Source organism: Haematobia irritans, chromosome 1, assembly GCF_050003625.1.
Source record: "Haematobia irritans isolate KBUSLIRL chromosome 1, ASM5000362v1, whole genome shotgun sequence".
In the NCBI taxonomy this organism is placed as follows: Eukaryota; Metazoa; Arthropoda; class Insecta; order Diptera; family Muscidae; genus Haematobia; species Haematobia irritans.
Genome location: NC_134397.1, coordinates 105,791,291 through 105,811,374, shown reverse-complemented (window position 1 = coordinate 105,811,374; position 20,084 = coordinate 105,791,291). Strand labels below are relative to the sequence as shown.

General features: G+C 42.5%; 1 protein-coding gene across 2 annotated transcripts in view; it reads left to right on the top strand.

Moving 5' to 3' along the window:
* MTA1-like (metastasis associated 1-like) overlaps positions 1 to 20,084 on the top strand; it is a 152,734-nt gene that overhangs the window by 107,201 nt on the left and 25,449 nt on the right. The window lies entirely within an intron of this gene.

Genomic DNA, 20,084 nt, shown 5'->3' with positions numbered 1-20,084 from the left:
GGTAACACTATATCTGAGTAAGAATATTCGTGGGTATACCACGGACTGATGTCGATGGATGTTGTTGCAAACATAAACATACACACACACATTACAAATATAACAAAACCTCTTCTCTACGTCTGTTGCAAAACAAAAAAAAACTTTCGGAGAGTAGTTACTTCTACACTGAAAAAAATATTGTCGTGAGGTCAAAGATTTCATGTCTTTAAAATACGAATACAAATTTTGCTTAGCATAGAAGACGCATTTCTCTAAAATAAAGTTATTTTCCTTGTCCAAAAGTCGATAAACTTTTCAATGAAGTCGAATTGTCCTTATAATTAAGTGACTTGACTTAAAAATGGGTATCTTAACATGAAAGAAAAAATGTATAGGCTAAGGTCGACTTGACTTTAATAATTCAGAAAAATTCTTTAAATTTAATGAAATTGTCTTTAAATTTGTTGTCTTTTGGCATCTTGACTACAAAGCAAAAAATCGTTCAAATATAGGACATGTTTTTCAATACTTTATTTTAAAGAAGTTTTTTACTTCAAACATAGCATAATTTCTACTGGTAGTCGAGTCCTAATTTGGAAAATAAAGTTGCCGTTAACTCGTTCTTAAAGGACTTTGATAGCATATGAAGAAAAAAAGCTGAGAAAGTGAAAAATTAAATTTTGTTTCCTAGAAGCAAGTACACAAAACCTAAATTTCAAAGAGAATTGTGTCTTAAAAGTATCCTTACTTGTATTCTCCGCTTCTTTGGCTCGGAATCAATACCAAATTTTTTAAAGTAAAGACAAAATCTTTGGAACCGAGTATGCTTTTTTTCAGTGTACTCTGTGTATAGACTTTCAATTCCAATCAGCGTTGCCGTTTTGGTCCGATCGGACCAAAATTGGTCCAAAAGATTTCTAATTTTTGAATTTGGTCCGATGGTCAGACCAAACAGAATTTGGTCCATTTTGGTCCATTTTCATAAATTTGGTTTCTATCACATATTAAATAGTAGATGGTGCACCGCAAAGAATATTGTCGGGAGGCCAAATACTTCACATGCTTCAAATACGAATTTTGCTTAGAATAGAAGACGTATTTCTCTGAAAAAAAGTTTTTCCTTGTCAAAAGTCTCTAAACTTTTCAATGAAGTCTATTTATCCTTATAGCTAAATGATTCGACATAAAAATGTGTATCCTAACATGAATGCAAATTTCGTTTTAATGAAGTCAAAATGGATTTAATATTTCTGAAAAAATCTTCAAAATTAATAAAATATTTCAACACATTGTTTTAAAGTCATTATACCCTAAACCACATAGTGGTTAGGGTATAATAAGTTTGATCTGCCAAAAAATGTGCCTACAAGAAATATTGATTTAGACCCCATAAAATATATACCGATCGACTCAGAATCACCTCCTGAGTCGATCTAGCGCTTGGTGTCCGTCTGTCCATCCGTCCGTCTGTCCATGTATTTGTTGTTCACAGGATTTCGGTCGCAATTATTAACCGATTTTGATGAAATTTTGTACAGGGAGTTTTTTTGGGCACAAGGACGAACGTTATTGAATTTGGAAGAAATCGGGTCAAATTTAGATATAGCTCCCATATGTAGGTTAGGTTAGGTTAGGTTAAAGTGGCAGCCCGATTGAGATTCAGGCTCACTTAGACTATTCAGTCCATTGTGATACCACATTAACTAAAAGTACCTATTACATATGGGCACTTCTAGTTTTAACCGCTGAACCTTCTTGATTATTTTTCTTTGTTGAACCAACCAGATTGTTCCAAAAACATTAGCAGACTGCTTAAGTTAACGTTTTCCAGATCCGCCAGTAATCTGAAGCTATATGCTCCTAAAAGTTGCTTGCGCTTTACACAAAGTGCAGGACACTCACACAAGAGGTGTTTAATTGATTCTTTTTCCTCCGCATCATGACAGCTCATACAATAGTCATTATACTTCGCGCCAATAGTTTTTGCAAAATCGCCTATCAGGCAGCGACCCGTTATAGCAGATATCAGGAGTGATATCTGACGTCTCGAGAACATTAGCATATCTAGTGTGCGGTTTAAGTTGAAATGGGGCCATATTTGCTTGGTGTCGTTACAACCCTTGCAATTCTCCCATCGAACATTTGCCATCCTAACAGCCTTCTCACGCAGCATGAGCTTGCAGGTAGCTAGGGGCATACCAACAAATTCCAGTTCCCCTGGAATATGTAAGGTAGTCCCTAGCCTTGCCAACTCATCCGCTTCGCAGTTCCCCGGTATGTTCCTATGGCCAGGCACCCATATTAGGTGAATATTGTACTGCTCAGCCATCTCATTGAGAGATTTGCGGCAGTCGATGGCCGTTTTCGAGTTGAGGAACACAGAGTCCAAGGATTTTATTGCAGGTTGACTGTCTGAGTATATATTAATGCCAATATTTGTTGGAACATTACTTCTCAGCCAATTCGCCACCTCTCTTATTGCTAATATTTCAGCCTGAAAAACACTACAGTGATTAGGTAATCTTTTCGCTATTCGAATTTCCAGATCTTTAGAATATACTCCGAACCCCACTTGTCCATTCAATTTGGAGCCATCAGTATAGAAATCTATATATCTTTTATTCCCCGGGGTCTGTGTACACCACGCCTCACTGTTGGGAATTAGAGTTTCAAACTTTTTGTCGAAAAGTGGTTTTGCCAGGGTATAATCCACTACGTTAGGCACATCTGGCATTATTTTGAGGACCGAACTATGACCGTACATTTTTTCCGACCACAGCGATAGCTCGCGCAACCGCACAGCCGTTGTTGCAGCTGACTGTTTGGCCAAAATGTCTAAAGGCAATAGATGTAGCATGACATTAAGGGAGTCTGTTCCTGTCTTACTAAATGCGCCTGAGATACATAAGCTCGCCATACGCTGAACTTTATCTAAACAAGTCGGTTTCTGAAGTGCCGGCCACCAGACTACAACACCATATAGCATTATAGGTCTAACTACTGCAGTGTATAGCCAATGCACAATTTTTGGTTTTAGTCCCCACTTTTTCCCTATTGCCTTTTTGCACGAGTACAAAGCTACCGTGGCTTTTGTCGCCCTCTCTTCAATATTAAGCCTAAAATTCAGCTTCCTGTCCAAAATAACGCCAAGGTATTTTGCACACTCACCAAAGGGAATTTCAGTACCCCCTAAGGAAATGGGCCTAACCGTGGGAGTTTTACGATCTTTGCAGTACATGACTAGTTCTGTCTTTGCTGGATTTACACCAAGACCATTATCTTTCGCCCATTTCTCAGTCATCCGGAGAGCTCTCTGTATAATATCTCTGATTGTGGATGGGAATTTTCCCCTGACTGCTAGCGCCACATCATCTGCGTATGCCACCACTTTTATCCTTTCTTTTTCTAGGGAAACCAGAAGGTTGTTTATAGCAACATTCCAAAGAAGAGGTGATAGAACTCCTCCTTGGGGAGTGCCTCTGTTCACATACCTTTGTATGTTTGCTTGCCCTAGTGTGGCTGAAATACGTCTCTTTATTAGAAGTTCGTCTAACAGCCTAAGTATACCTGGATCAACATTCAGAGTTGTCAGTCCATTTAATATCGAGCTCGGATGGACATTATTGAACGCCCCTTCGATGTCTAGAAACGCCACGATTGTGTATTCTTTGACAGATAGTGAGCTTTCAATAAAGCTGACTAGTTCATGCAATGCGGTCTCAGTAGACCTGCCCTTCGAGTATGCATGCTGTCGTTTCGAGAGCAAACTTGAATCCACGCTAGTTCTAAGATACATGTCTATCATCCTCTCCAGGGTCTTAAGTAGGAATGAGGATAAGCTGATTGGTCGGAAATCCTTCGCACTCGAGTGAGAGGCTTTTCCTGCTTTAGGTATGAAGACGACTTTTGTTTCCCTCCACTTTTCTGGAATATATGCTAAGTTTACACATCGTTTATATATGACCGTCAACCAGGGGATAACTCTTTCAGCCACTGCCTGTAACTCCGCCGGAGTAATTCCATCAGGTCCGGGGGATTTGAATGGTCCAAAGCTATTTAAAGCCCATTTTATTCTAGATTCCGACACAATTTCCTCGATAGGAAATGATCGCTGAGCCTCTGTTACACCGCCGGAACATGGTTCAACCGTCTGATTTCCAGGGAAGTGTGTGTCCAAAAGTACCTCCAACGTCTCCTCACTGGACGTTGTCCAATTTCCCTCCGATGTTTTAATGAAACCTGGAGCGGTGTTAGTGGATGCTAGTACCTTCCGTAGTCTGGAAGCCTCTGACGTATTCTCAATACTGCTACAGTAATCATCCCAAGAGTTTTGTTGATACCTTCTCAGTTCTCGTTTATATTCTCTCAGATTCATCTTGTAAGTGTCCCAATCCTCCGGAGCTCTTGTGGACTTTGCTTTGTTAAAGAGCTTCCTGCAGGATTTCCTCATATTACTTAACTCCGTAGTCCACCATGGCGGCCGATTTTTTCCCCTTGGCTTTCCTCTAGGGCAAGCAGCTTTCAGTGAAATGTTGAAGGCCTTAGTAATCCGCTCCACTGCGTGTTCGATATCTTGCACAGTGCTCATATTTGTCTCCGGCATTTCCGGTATCATCGAATTGAACTTTTCCCTATACCTATTCCAATCAGCTTTCCTAACATTTGGCGGAAATATGGTCTTTGAAGTACGAACAGCCAATCTGAAACTGATGTAGCGATGATCTGAGAAGCTATGTTCCCTCAAAACTTGCCACTCAGATATCTTATCATTCAGTTCCGGAGAGGTCAACGTTACGTCCAAAACCTCTTGTCTGTTCCTGGTGACGAAGGTTGGTGCATCCCCCTTATTGCAAACTACCAGGTTAGTACGCAAAATAAACTCTATTAGCGACTCTCCCCTTGCATTAGTATCACTACTTCACCAAATACTATGATGTGCATTTGCATCGCATCCCATAATGAGTTTTGTCTTTGTTTTTAGTGACTCCTCAACTAAGGTCTTAACGGCACAGGGTGGCATCTCCCTATCATGTCCCATGTAGACCGAAGATACCCAATATTTGCATGTGGATATCTCTAGACTGGCTACGACAGTGTCTGCATTGCTCAATGAAGGAAGCAGAAACAAGTTTAGTTCGTTTTTAGCAATTATACATGCTCGATTTATATCGGTACCGGTATTATGCAAAAGTTTGAAACCCGGAGTGCTTAATTCACAGATCTTGTTCTTATAAAGGGTGATTCTTTTGAGGTTAGGATTTTCATGCATTAGTATTTGACAGATCACGTGGGATTTCAGACATGGTGTCAAAGAGAAAGATGCTCAGTATGCTTTGACATTTCATCATGAATAGACTTACGATCTGCCACAACGTCGAATTTTCTGTGAATGGGCCCTAGAAAAGTTGGCAGAAAATCCGCTTTTTTATCGACAAATTTTGTTCAGCGATGAGGCTCATTTCTGGTTGAATGGCTACGTAAATAAGCAAAATTGCCGCATTTGGAGTGAAGAGCAACCAGAAGCCGTTCAAGAACTGCCCATGCATCCCGAAAAATGCACTGTTTGGTGTGGTTTGTACGCTGGTGGAATCATTGGACCGTATTTTTTCAAAGATGCTGTTGGACGCAACGTTACGGTGAATGGCGATCGCTATCGTTCGATGCTAACAAACTTTTTGTTGCCAAAAATGGAAGAACTGAACTTGGTTGACATGTGGTTTCAACAAGATGGCGCTACATGCCACACAGCTCGCGATTCTATGGCCATTTTGAGGGAAAACTTCGGAGAACAATTCATCTCAAGAAATGGACCGGTAAGTTGGCCACCAAGATCATGCGATTTGACGCCTTTAGACTATTTTTTGTGGGGCTACGTCAAGTCTAAAGTCTACAGAAATAAGCCAGCAACTATTCCAGCTTTGAAAGACAACATTTCCGAAGAAATTCGGGCTATTCCGGCCGAAATGCTCGAAAAAGTTGCCCAAAATTGGACTTTCCGAATGGACCACCTAAGACGCAGCCGCGGTCAACATTTAAATGAAATTATCTTCAAAAAGTAAATGTCATGGACCAATCTAACGTTTCAAATAAAGAACCGATGAGATTTTGCAAATTTTATGCGTTTTTTTTTTTTAAAGTTATCAAGCTCTTAACAAATCACCCTTTATATGTATGGTTCTTGAATAAGAACTATATCTATGTCTCCTTTCATCAGGAGAACTTTTAAGGCAGCACAAGCGGCCTTACAATGGTGAAGATTTATCTGGAGGAACCGTAGAACCATCCAAATTTTCAACCACCGTCACATCAGCCGCTTCAATTGAGTCATCAAGGGCTTCCTCTTCACAGATCTCGGTGACTCTCGCAACAATCCGCGGTTCAGTTTTGGTGATTTTTTTCCACTGCTGACTCTACCGGAGGCTTGTCCGTTTCGGAATCCTTTGGCTGATCGCTTTTGTATACCTTCATATGGATATCATGAAAGCCATAACTTACGCGTCCTTGGGTCTGGGCTAGATGTGGCAGCGACTCTATGTTTAATATAAACACCGCATGTCGTCTTGGTCCATCCACCTCATCCAAACGACCAACCTTCCAATCGGCGGTTGGAAGATCTGGGTTACATTCTTTTAGTCTCTCTAGTATTGACTCAGGATCAGGAGGGTTTGCCGGTATCCATGCATGTGCTCTAGGTTTAGCCGGTATGTCTTTTTTATCGACTAACTCCAAAGCGGCTCCTTCCCAAACTTCACCAATTAGCATCAATGCAGCTTTAAAGCAATCCATAGACCTCTGGTCTGCAAAAGCTATAACTTATATCGTCCTTGATACCATCCAGCATCTTGCCGTCGAGGACTTGGTCCGGGAAACTTTTTTCGCACCTCTGAGTAGACACCAGACATCGCGTTCTCAATTTCCCCCCATTTTTGCCTTGGAATCATACCGTCCAATGCTCCTTTATTAATAATAGCCATCACAAGGCTGTCTTTTGCAACTGAGGCAAACGATCTTTGATCCCGTTTAGAGGATGGCAGCTCATTCGGTGATCGTTCCCTTTTTCCAGCTTCAAGAACTCCTTGAGCCCATTTTAAGGAATCGCTTTGCTTAGCCGACAACGTGCTTGGGTCGACTGATCCTAATTTCTTTAGGATAAACAAAGCATTTCTTCGTTCCTTGAATCTCTTTCGAGAGGGATTGCCTCCTTTTGATGTCGTCACCTTAGAAAAGGTTCGACTTGCCAAAGTGTCACCGCCAGTCGACCCGTCTACAGGTCGACTAATTGGGCCTGACTCTTGGTCGATGCCCAAATTTATAACTTCAGTCGTTACCCGTCCACTGGGCCCTGAAGTTAGCAACCCAGTGGATGACTTTGAATTTCGCTGCATGGTGGTTTATTATTTCCACCACACGTGAAATTCGTAATAAGTACTTATTACGATGAAATACTCCGCTATTAAAAAACACGTCCGTTCAGTTCAACGGTTGAAGAACAACTCATCTCCCATATGTATGTATTGCCCGATTTCGACAAATGGGGTCACGTTGCACTTTTTTACTAACCGATCGTCGTCAAATTTAGCACAAAATAATCTTTTGTATCACCCTTTAAGTCTGAAAATTTCATCGAAATCGGTTAAGATTTAGATATAGGTCCCATATATATGTATCGCCCGATTTTGCCAAATTAGGTCATAAAACCCTTATTTATCAACCGATCTTACTCAAAGTTGGCGAAATGTTATCTTCTATAGCACTAACTATATGTGCAAAAAAATCAAAGAAATCGGTTCAGATTTAGCTATACCTCCCATGTATGTACCGCCCGATTTTTCTAAATAAAATAAAACTCAATTGAACAAATAATACAATGCTTGTACTATAATTTTCTCGAAGAGGAGCGGAGCGTGGAGCGGAGCGGAGCGATTTTTTTTTCTCGGAGCGGAGCGGTTTTTTTTTTCTCCGGAGCGGGAGCGGAGCGGAGCGAAAAAAATGGACCGCTCCGGATCCCTGGTTTATTTTGCGTACTAACCTGGTAGTTTGCAATAAGGGAGATGCACCAACCTTCGTCACCAGGAACAGACAAGAGGTTTTGGACGTAACGTTGACCTCTCCGGAACTGAATGATAAGATATCTGAGTGGCAAGTTTTGAGGGAACATAGCTTCTCAGATCATCGCTACATCAGTTTCAGATTGGCTGTTCGTACTTCAAAGACCATATTTCCGCCAAATGTTAGGAAAGCTGATTGGAATAGGTATAGGGAATCGTTCAATTTGATGATACCGGAAATGCCGGAGACAAATATGAACACTGTGCAAGATATCGAACACGCAGTGGAGCGGATTACGAAGGCCTTCAACATTTCACTGAAAGCTGCTTGCCCTAGAGGAAAGCCAAGGGGAAAAAATCGGCCGCCATGGTGGACTACGGAGTTAAGTAATATGAGGAAATCCTGCAGGAAGCTCTTTAACAAAGCAAAGTCCACAAGAGCTCCGGAGGATTGGGACACTTACAAGATGAAGGTTTCAACAAAACTCTTGGGATGATTACTGTAGCAGTATTGAGAATACGTCAGAGGCTTCCAGACTACGGAAGGTACTAGCATCCACTAACACTGCTCCAGGTTTCATTAAAACATCGGAGGGAAATTGGACAACGTCCAGTGAGGAGACGTTGGAGGTACTTTTGGACACACACTTCCCTGGAAATCAGACGGTTGAACCATGTTCCGGCGGTGTAACAGGCTCGGCGATCACTTCCTATCGAGGAAATTGTGTCGGAATCTAGAATAAAATGGGCTTTAAATAGCTTTGGATCATTCAAATCCCCCGGACCTGATGGAATTACTCCGGCGGAGTTACAGGCAGTGGCTGAAAGAATTATCCCCTGGTTGACGGTGATATATAAACAATGTGTAAACTTAGCATATATTCCAGAAAAGTGGAGGGAAACAAAAGTCGTCTTCATACCTAAAGCAGGAAAAGCCTCTCACTCGAGTGCGAAGGATTTCCGACCAATCAGCTTATCCTCATTCCTACTTAAGACCCTGGAGAGGATGATAGACATGTATCTTAGAATTAGCGTGGATTCAAGTTTGCTCTCGAAACGACAGCATGCATACTCGAAAGGCAGGTCTACTGAGACCGCATTGCATGAACTGGTCAGCTTTATTGAAAGCTCACTATCTGTCAAAGAATACACAATCGTGGCGTTTCTAGACATCGAAGGGGCGTTCAATAATGTCCATCCGAGCTCGATATTAAATGGACTGACAACTCTGAATGTTGATCCAGGTATACTTAGGCTGTTAGACGAACTTCTAATAAAGAGACGTATTTCAGCCACACTAGGGCAAGCAAACATACAAAGGTATGTGAACAGAGGCACTCCCCAAGGAGGAGTTCTATCACCTCTTCTTTGGAATGTTGCTATAAACAACCTTCTGGTTTCTCTAGAAAAAGAAAGGATACAAGTGGTGGCATACGCAGATGATGTGGCGCTAGCAGTCAGGGGAAAATTCCCATCCACAATCAGAGATATTATACAGAGAGCTCTCCGGATGACTGAGAAATGGGCGAAAGATAATGGTCTTGGTGTAAATCCAGCAAAGACAGAAATAGTCATGTACTGCAAAGATCGCAAAACTCCCACGGTTAGGCCCATTTCCTTAGGGGGTACTGAAATTCCCTTTGGTGAGTGTGCAAAATACCTTGGCGTTATTTTGGACAGGAAGCTGAATTTTAGCCTTAATATTGAAGAGAGGGCGAGAAAAGCCACGGTAGCTTTGTACTCGTGCAAAAAGGCAATAGGGAAAAAGTGGGGACTAAGACCAAAAATTGTCAATTGGCTATCCATTGGCTATATACAGGTTAGGTTAAAGTGGCAGCCCGATTGAGATTCAGGCTCACTTAGACTATTCAGTCCATTGTGATACCACATTAACTAAAAGTACCTATTACATATGGGCACTTCTAGTTTTAACCGCTTAACCTTCTTGATTATTTTTCTTTGTTGAACCAACCAGATTGTTCCAAAAACATTAGCAGACTGCTTAAGTTAACGTTTTCCAGATCCGCCAGTAATCTGAAGCTATATGCTCCTAAAAGTTGCTTGCGCTTTACACAAAGTGCAGGACACTCACACAAGAGGTGTTTAATTGATTCTTTTTCCTCCGCATCATGACAGCTCATACAATAGTCATTATACTTCGCGCCAATAGTTTTTGCAAAATCGCCTATCAGGCAGCGACCCGTTATAGCAGATATCAGGAGTGATATCTGACGTCTCGAGAACATTAGCATATCTAGTGTGCGGTTTAAGTTGAAATGGGGCCATATTTGCTTGGTGTCGTTACAACCCTTGCAATTCTCCCATCGAACATTTGCCATCCTAACAGCCTTCTCACGCAGCATGAGCTTGCAGGTAGCTAGGGGCATACCAACAAATTCCAGTTCCCCTGGAATATGTAAGGTAGTCCCTAGCCTTGCCAACTCATCCGCTTCGCAGTTCCCCGGTATGTTCCTATGGCCAGGCACCCATATTAGGTGAATATTGTACTGCTCAGCCATCTCATTGAGAGATTTGCGGCAGTCGATGGCCGTTTTCGAGTTGAGGAACACAGAGTCCAAGGATTTTATTGCAGGTTGACTGTCTGAGTATATATTAATGCCAATATTTGTTGGAACATTACTTCTCAGCCAATTCGCCACCTCTCTTATTGCTAATATTTCAGCCTGAAAAACACTACAGTGATTAGGTAATCTTTTCGCTATTCGAATTTCCAGATCTTTAGAATATACTCCGAACCCCACTTGTCCATTCAATTTGGAGCCATCAGTATAGAAATCTATATATCTTTTATTCCCCGGGGTCTGTGTACACCACGCCTCACTGTTGGGAATTAGAGTTTCAAACTTTTTGTCGAAAAGTGGTTTTGCCAGGGTATAATCCACTACGTTAGGCACATCTGGCATTATTTTGAGGACCGAACTATGACCGTACATTTTTTCCGACCACAGCGATAGCTCGCGCAACCGCACAGCCGTTGTTGCAGCTGACTGTTTGGCCAAAATGTCTAAAGGCAATAGATGTAGCATGACATTAAGGGAGTCTGTTCCTGTCTTACTAAATGCGCCTGAGATACATAAGCTTTTTGGTTTTAGTCCCCACTTTTTCCCTATTGCCTTTTTGCACGAGTACAAAGCTACCGTGGCTTTTCTCGCCCTCTCTTCAATATTAAGCCTAAAATTCAGCTTCCTGTCCAAAATAACGCCAAGGTATTTTGCACACTCACCAAAGGGAATTTCAGTACCCCCTAAGGAAATGGGCCTAACCGTGGGAGTTTTACGATCTTTGCAGTACATGACTAGTTCTGTCTTTGCTGGATTTACACCAAGACCATTATCTTTCGCCCATTTCTCAGTCATCCGGAGAGCTCTCTGTATAATATCTCTGATTGTGGATGGGAATTTTCCCCTGACTGCTAGCGCCACATCATCTGCGTATGCCACCACTTTTATCCTTTCTTTTTCTAGGGAAACCAGAAGGTTGTTTATAGCAACATTCCAAAGAAGAGGTGATAGAACTCCTCCTTGGGGAGTGCCTCTGTTCACATACCTTTGTATGTTTGCTTGCCCTAGTGTGGCTGAAATACGTCTCTTTATTAGAAGTTCGTCTAACAGCCTAAGTATACCTGGATCAACATTCAGAGTTGTCAGTCCATTTAATATCGAGCTCGGATGGACATTATTGAACGCCCCTTCGATGTCTAGAAACGCCACGATTGTGTATTCTTTGACAGATAGTGAGCTTTCAATAAAGCTGACTAGTTCATGCAATGCGGTCTCAGTAGACCTGCCCTTCGAGTATGCATGCTGTCGTTTCGAGAGCAAACTTGAATCCACGCTAGTTCTAAGATACATGTCTATCATCCTCTCCAGGGTCTTAAGTAGGAATGAGGATAAGCTGATTGGTCGGAAATCCTTCGCACTCGAGTGAGAGGCTTTTCCTGCTTTAGGTATGAAGACGACTTTTGTTTCCCTCCACTTTTCTGGAATATATGCTAAGTTTACACATCGTTTATATATGACCGTCAACCAGGGGATAACTCTTTCAGCCACTGCCTGTAACTCCGCCGGAGTAATTCCATCAGGTCCGGGGGATTTGAATGGTCCAAAGCTATTTAAAGCCCATTTTATTCTAGATTCCGACACAATTTCCTCGATAGGAAATGATCGCTGAGCCTCTGTTACACCGCCGGAACATGGTTCAACCGTCTGATTTCCAGGGAAGTGTGTGTCCAAAAGTACCTCCAACGTCTCCTCACTGGACGTTGTCCAATTTCCCTCCGATGTTTTAATGAAACCTGGAGCGGTGTTGGTGGATGCTAGTACCTTCCGTAGTCTGGAAGCCTCTGACGTATTCTCAATACTGCTACAGTAATCATCCCAAGAGTTTTGTTGAGACCTTCTCAGTTCTCGTTTATATTCTCTCAGATTCATCTTGTAAGTGTCCCAATCCTCCGGAGCTCTTGTGGACTTTGCTTTGTTAAAGAGCTTCCTGCAGGATTTCCTCATATTACTTAACTCCGTAGTCCACCATGGCGGCCGATTTTTTCCCCTTGGCTTTCCTCTAGGGCAAGCAGCTTTCAGTGAAATGTTGAAGGCCTTAGTAATCCGCTCCACTGCGTGTTCGGTATCTTGCACAGTGCTCATATTTGTCTCCGGCATTTCCGGTATCATCGAATTGAACTTTTCCCTATACCTATTCCAATCAGCTTTCCTAACATTTGGCGGAAATATGGTCTTTGAAGTACGAACAGCCAATCTGAAACTGATGTAGCGATGATCTGAGAAGCTATGTTCCCTCAAAACTTGCCACTCAGATATCTTATCATTCAGTTCCGGAGAGGTCAACGTTACGTCCAAAACCTCTTGTCTGTTCCTGGTGACGAAGGTTGGTGCATCTCCCTTATTGCAAACTACCAGGTTAGTACGCAAAATAAACTCTATTAGCGACTCTCCCCTTGCATTAGTATCACTACTTCCCCAAATACTATGATGTGCATTTGCATCGCATCCCATAATGAGTTTTGTCTTTGTTTTTAGTGACTCCTCAACTAAGGTCTTAACGGCACAGGGTGGCATCTCCCTATCATGTCCCATGTAGACCGAAGATACCCAATATTTGCATGTGGATATCTCTAGACTGGCTACGACAGTGTCTGCATTGCTCAATGAAGGAAGCAGAAACAAGTTTAGTTCGTTTTTAGCAATTATACATGCTCGATTTATATCGGTACCGGTATTATGCAAAAGTTTGAAACCCGGAGTGCTTAATTCACAGATCTTGTTCTTATATATGTATGGTTCTTGAATAAGAACTATATCTATGTCTCCTTTCATCAGGAGAACTTTTAAGGCAGCACAAGCGGCCTTACAATGGTGAAGATTTATCTGGAGGAACCGTAGAACCATCCAAATTTTCAACCACCGTCACATCAGCCGCTTCAATTGAGTCATCAAGGGCTTCCTCTTCACAGATCTCGGTGACTCTCGCAACAATCCGCGGTTCAGTTTTGGTGATTTTTTTCCACTGCTGACTCTACCGGAGGCTTGTCCGTTTCGGAATCCTTTGGCTGATCGCTTTTGTATACCTTCATATGGATATCATGAAAGCCATAACTTACGCGTCCTTGGGTCTGGGCTAGATGTGGCAGCGACTCTATGTTTAATATAAACACCGCATGTCGTCTTGGTCCATCCACCTCATCCAAACGACCAACCTTCCAATCGGCGGTTGGAAGATCTGGGTTACATTCTTTTAGTCTCTCTAGTATTGACTCAGGATCAAGAGGGTTTGCCGGTATCCATGCATGTGCTCTAGGTTTAGCCGGTATGTCTTTTTTATCGACTAACTCCAAAGCGGCTCCTTCCCAAACTTCACCAATTAGCATCAATGCAGCTTTAAAGCAATCCATAGACCTCTGGTCTGCAAAAGCTATTAACTTATATCGTCCTTGATACCATCCAGCATCTTGCCGTCGAGGACTTGGTCCGGGAAACTTTTTTCGCACCTCTGAGTAGACACCAGACATCGCGTTCTCAATTTCCCCCATTTTTGCCTTGGAATCATACCGTCCAATGCTCCTTTATTAATAATAGCCATCACAAGGCTGTCTTTTGCAACTGAGGCAAACGATCTTTGATCCCGTTTAGAGGATGGCAGCTCATCCGGTGATCGTTCCCTTTTTCCAGCTTCAAGAACTCCTTGAGCCCATTTTAAGGAATCGCTTTGCTTAGCCGACAACGTGCTTGGGTCGACTGATCCTAATTTCTTTAGGATAAACAAAGCATTTCTTCGTTCCTTGAATCTCTTTCGAGAGGGATTGCCTCCTTTTGATGTCGTCACCTTAGAAAAGGTTCGACTTGCCAAAGTGTCACCGCCAGTCGACCCGTCTACAGGTCGACTAATTGGGCCTGACTCTTGGTCGATGCCCAAATTTATAACTTCAGTCGTTACCCGTCCACTGGGCCCTGAAGTTAGCAACCCAGTGGATGACTTTGAATTTCGCTGCATGGTGGTTTATTATTTCCACCACACGTGAAATTCGTAATAAGTACTTATTACGATGAAATACTCCGCTATTAAAAAACACGTCCGTTCAGTTCAACGGTTGAAGAACAACTCATCTCCCATATGTATGTATTGCCCGATTTCGACAAATGGGGTCACGTTGCACTTTTTTACTAACCGATCGTCGTCAAATTTAGCACAAAATAATCTTCTGTATCACCCTTTAAGTCTGAAAATTTCATCGAAATCGGTTAAGATTTAGATATAGGTCCCATATATATGTATCGCCCGATTTTGCCAAATTAGGTCATAAAACCCTTATTTATCAACCGATCTTACTCAAAGTTGGCGAAATGTAATCTTCTATAGCACTAACTATATGTGCAAAAAAATCAAAGAAATCGGTTCAGATTTAGCTATACCTCCCATGTATGTACCGCCCGATTTTTCTAAATAAAATAAAACTCAATTGAACAAATAATACAATGCTTGTACTATAATTTTCTCGAAGAGGAGCGGAGCGTGGAGCGGAGCGGAGCGATTTTTTTTTCTCGGAGCGGAGCGGTTTTTTTTTTCTCCGGAGCGGGAGCGGAGCGGAGCGAAAAAAATGGACCGCTCCGGATCCCTGGTTTATTTTGCGTACTAACCTGGTAGTTTGCAATAAGGGAGATGCACCAACCTTCGTCACCAGGAACAGACAAGAGGTTTTGGACGTAACGTTGACCTCTCCGGAACTGAATGATAAGATATCTGAGTGGCAAGTTTTGAGGGAACATAGCTTCTCAGATCATCGCTACATCAGTTTCAGATTGGCTGTTCGTACTTCAAAGACCATATTTCCGCCAAATGTTAGGAAAGCTGATTGGAATAGGTATAGGGAATCGTTCAATTTGATGATACCGGAAATGCCGGAGACAAATATGAACACTGTGCAAGATATCGAACACGCAGTGGAGCGGATTACGAAGGCCTTCAACATTTCACTGAAAGCTGCTTGCCCTAGAGGAAAGCCAAGGGGAAAAAATCGGCCGCCATGGTGGACTACGGAGTTAAGTAATATGAGGAAATCCTGCAGGAAGCTCTTTAACAAAGCAAAGTCCACAAGAGCTCCGGAGGATTGGGACACTTACAAGATGAAGGTTTCAACAAAACTCTTGGGATGATTACTGTAGCAGTATTGAGAATACGTCAGAGGTTTCCAGACTACGGAAGGTACTAGCATCCACTAACACTGCTCCAGGTTTCATTAAAACATCGGAGGGAAATTGGACAACGTCCAGTGAGGAGACGTTGGAGGTACTTTTGGACACACACTTCCCTGGAAATCAGACGGTTGAACCATGTTCCGGCGGTGTAACAGGCTCGGCGATCACTTCCTATCGAGGAAATTGTGTCGGAATCTAGAATAAAATGGGCTTTAAATAGCTTTGGATCATTCAAATCCCCCGGACCTGATGGAATTACTCCGGCGGAGTTACAGGCAGTGGCTGAAAGAATTATCCCCTGGTTGACGGTGATATATAAACAATGTGTAAACTTAGCATATATTCCAGAAAAGTGGAGGGAAACAAAAGTCGTCTTCATACCTAAAGCAGGAAAAGCCTCTCACTCGAGTGCGAAGGATTTCCGACCAATCAGCTTATCCTCATTCCTACTTAAGACCCTGGAGAGGATGATAGACATGTATCTTAGAATTAGCGTGGATTCAAGTTTGCTCTCGAAACGACAGCATGCATACTCGAAAGGCAGGTCTACTGAGACCGCATTGCATGAACTGGTCAGCTTTATTGAAAGCTCACTATCTGTCAAAGAATACACAATCGTGGCGTTTCTAGACATCGAAGGGGCGTTCAATAATGTCCATCCGAGCTCGATATTAAATGGACTGACAACTCTGAATGTTGATCCAGGTATACTTAGGCTGTTAGACGAACTTCTAATAAAGAGACGTATTTCAGCCACACTAGGGCAAGCAAACATACAAAGGTATGTGAACAGAGGCACTCCCCAAGGAGGAGTTCTATCACCTCTTCTTTGGAATGTTGCTATAAACAACCTTCTGGTTTCTCTAGAAAAAGAAAGGATAAAAGTGGTGGCATACGCAGATGATGTGGCGCTAGCAGTCAGGGGAAAATTCCCATCCACAATCAGAGATATTATACAGAGAGCTCTCCGGATGACTGAGAAATGGGCGAAAGATAATGGTCTTGGTGTAAATCCAGCAAAGACAGAAATAGTCATGTACTGCAAAGATCGCAAAACTCCCACGGTTAGGCCCATTTCCTTAGGGGGTACTGAAATTCCCTTTGGTGAGTGTGCAAAATACCTTGGCGTTATTTTGGACAGGAAGCTGAATTTTAGGCTTAATATTGAAGAGAGGGCGAGAAAAGCCACGGTAGCTTTGTACTCGTGCAAAAAGGCAATAGGGAAAAAGTGGGGACTAAGACCAAAAATTGTCCATTGGCTATCCATTGGCTATATACAGGTTAGGTTAAAGTGGCAGCCCGATTGAGATTCAGGCTCACTTAGACTATTCAGTCCATTGTGATACCACATTAACTAAAAGTACCTATTACATATGGGCACTTCTAGTTTTAACCGCTGAACCTTCTTGATTATTTTTCTTTGTTGAACCAACCAGATTGTTCCAAAAACATTAGCAGACTGCTTAAGTTAACGTTTTCCAGATCCGCCAGTAATCTGAAGCTATATGCTCCTAAAAGTTGCTTGCGCTTTACACAAAGTGCAGGACACTCACACAAGAGGTGTTTAATTGATTCTTTTTCCTCCGCATCATGACAGCTCATACAATAGTCATTATACTTCGCGCCAATAGTTTTTGCAAAATCGCCTATCAGGCAGCGACCCGTTATAGCAGATATCAGGAGTGATATCTGACGTCTCGAGAACATTAGCATATCTAGTGTGCGGTTTAAGTTGAAATGGGGCCATATTTGCTTGGTGTCGTTACAACCCTTGCAATTCTCCCATCGAACATTTGCCATCCTAACAGCCTTCTCACGCAGCATGAGCTTGCAGGTAGCTAGGGGCATACCAACAAATTCCAGTTCCCCTGGAATATGTAAGGTAGTCCCTAGCCTTGCCAACTCATCCGCTTCGCAGTTCCCCGGTATGTTCCTATGGCCAGGCACCCATATTAGGTGAATATTGTACTGCTCAGCCATCTCATTGAGAGATTTGCGGCAGTCGATGGCCGTTTTCGAGTTGAGGAACACAGAGTCCAAGGATTTTATTGCAGGTTGACTGTCTGAGTATATATTAATGCCAATATTTGTTGGAACATTACTTCTCAGCCAATTCGCCACCTCTCTTATTGCTAATATTTCAGCCTGAAAAACACTACAGTGATTAGGTAATCTTTTCGCTATTCGAATTTCCAGATCTTTAGAATATACTCCGAACCCCACTTGTCCATTCAATTTGGAGCCATCAGTATAGAAATCTATATATCTTTTATTCCCCGGGGTCTGTGTACACCACGCCTCACTGTTGGGAATTAGAGTTTCAAACTTTTTGTCGAAAAGTGGTTTTGCCAGGGTATAATCCACTACGTTAGGCACATCTGGCATTATTTTGAGGACCGAACTATGACCGTACATTTTTTCCGACCACAGCGATAGCTCGCGCAACCGCACAGCCGTTGTTGCAGCTGACTGTTTGGCCAAAATGTCTAAAGGCAATAGATGTAGCATGACATTAAGGGAGTCTGTTCCTGTCTTACTAAATGCGCCTGAGATACATAAGCTTTTTGGTTTTAGTCCCCACTTTTTCCCTATTGCCTTTTTGCACGAGTACAAAGCTACCGTGGCTTTTCTCGCCCTCTCTTCAATATTAAGCCTAAAATTCAGCTTCCTGTCCAAAATAACGCCAAGGTATTTTGCACACTCACCAAAGGGAATTTCAGTACCCCCTAAGGAAATGGGCCTAACCGTGGGAGTTTTACGATCTTTGCAGTACATGACTAGTTCTGTCTTTGCTGGATTTACACCAAGACCATTATCTTTCGCCCATTTCTCAGTCATCCGGAGAGCTCTCTGTATAATATCTCTGATTGTGGATGGGAATTTTCCCCTGACTGCTAGCGCCACATCATCTGCGTATGCCACCACTTTTATCCTTTCTTTTTCTAGGGAAACCAGAAGGTTGTTTATAGCAACATTCCAAAGAAGTGGTGATAGAACTCCTCCTTGGGGAGTGCCTCTGTTCACATACCTTTGTATGTTTGCTTGCCCTAGTGTGGCTGAAATACGTCTCTTTATTAGAAGTTCGTCTAACAGCCTAAGTATACCTGGATCAACATTCAGAGTTGTCAGTCCATTTAATATCGAGCTCGGATGGACATTATTGAACGCCCCTTCGATGTCTAGAAACGCCACGATTGTGTATTCTTTGACAGATAGTGAGCTTTCAATAAAGCTGACTAGTTCATGCAATGCGGTCTCAGTAGACCTGCCCTTCGAGTATGCATGCTGTCGTTTCGAGAGCAAACTTGAATCCACGCTAGTTCTAAGATACATGTCTATCATCCTCTTCAGGGTCTTAAGTAGGAATGAGGATAAGCTGATTGGTCGGAAATCCTTCGCACTCGAGTGAGAGGCTTTTCCTGCTTTAGGTATGAAGACGACTTTTGTTTCCCTCCACTTTTCTGGAATATATGCTAAGTTTACACATCGTTTATATATGACCGTCAACCAGGGGATAACTCTTTCAGCCACTGCCTGTAACTCCGCCGGAGTAATTCCATCAGGTCCGGGGGATTTGAATGGTCCAAAGCTATTTAAAGCCCATTTTATTCTAGATTCCGACACAATTTCCTCGATAGGAAATGATCGCTGAGCCTCTGTTACACCGCCGGAACATGGTTCAACCGTCTGATTTCCAGGGAAGTGTGTGTCCAAAAGTACCTCCAACGTCTCCTCACTGGACGTTGTCCAATTTCCCTCCGATGTTTTAATGAAACCTGGAGCGGTGTTAGTGGATGCTAGTACCTTCCGTAGTCTGGAAGCCTCTGACGTATTCTCAATACTGCTACAGTAATCATCCCAAGAGTTTTGTTGAGACCTTCTCAGTTCTCGTTTATATTCTCTCAGATTCATCTTGTAAGTGTCCCAATCCTCCGGAGCTCTTGTGGACTTTGCTTTGTTAAAGAGCTTCCTGCAGGATTTCCTCATATTACTTAACTCCGTAGTCCACCATGGCGGCCGATTTTTTCCCCTTGGCTTTCCTCTAGGGCAAGCAGCTTTCAGTGAAATGTTGAAGGCCTTAGTAATCCGCTCCACTGCGTGTTCGATATCTTGCACAGTGCTCATATTTGTCTCCGGCATTTCCGGTATCATCGAATTGAACTTTTCCCTATACCTATTCCAATCAGCTTTCCTAACATTTGGCGGAAATATGGTCTTTGAAGTACGAACAGCCAATCTGAAACTGATGTAGCGATGATCTGAGAAGCTATGTTCCCTCAAAACTTGCCACTCAGATATCTTATCATTCAGTTCCGGAGAGGTC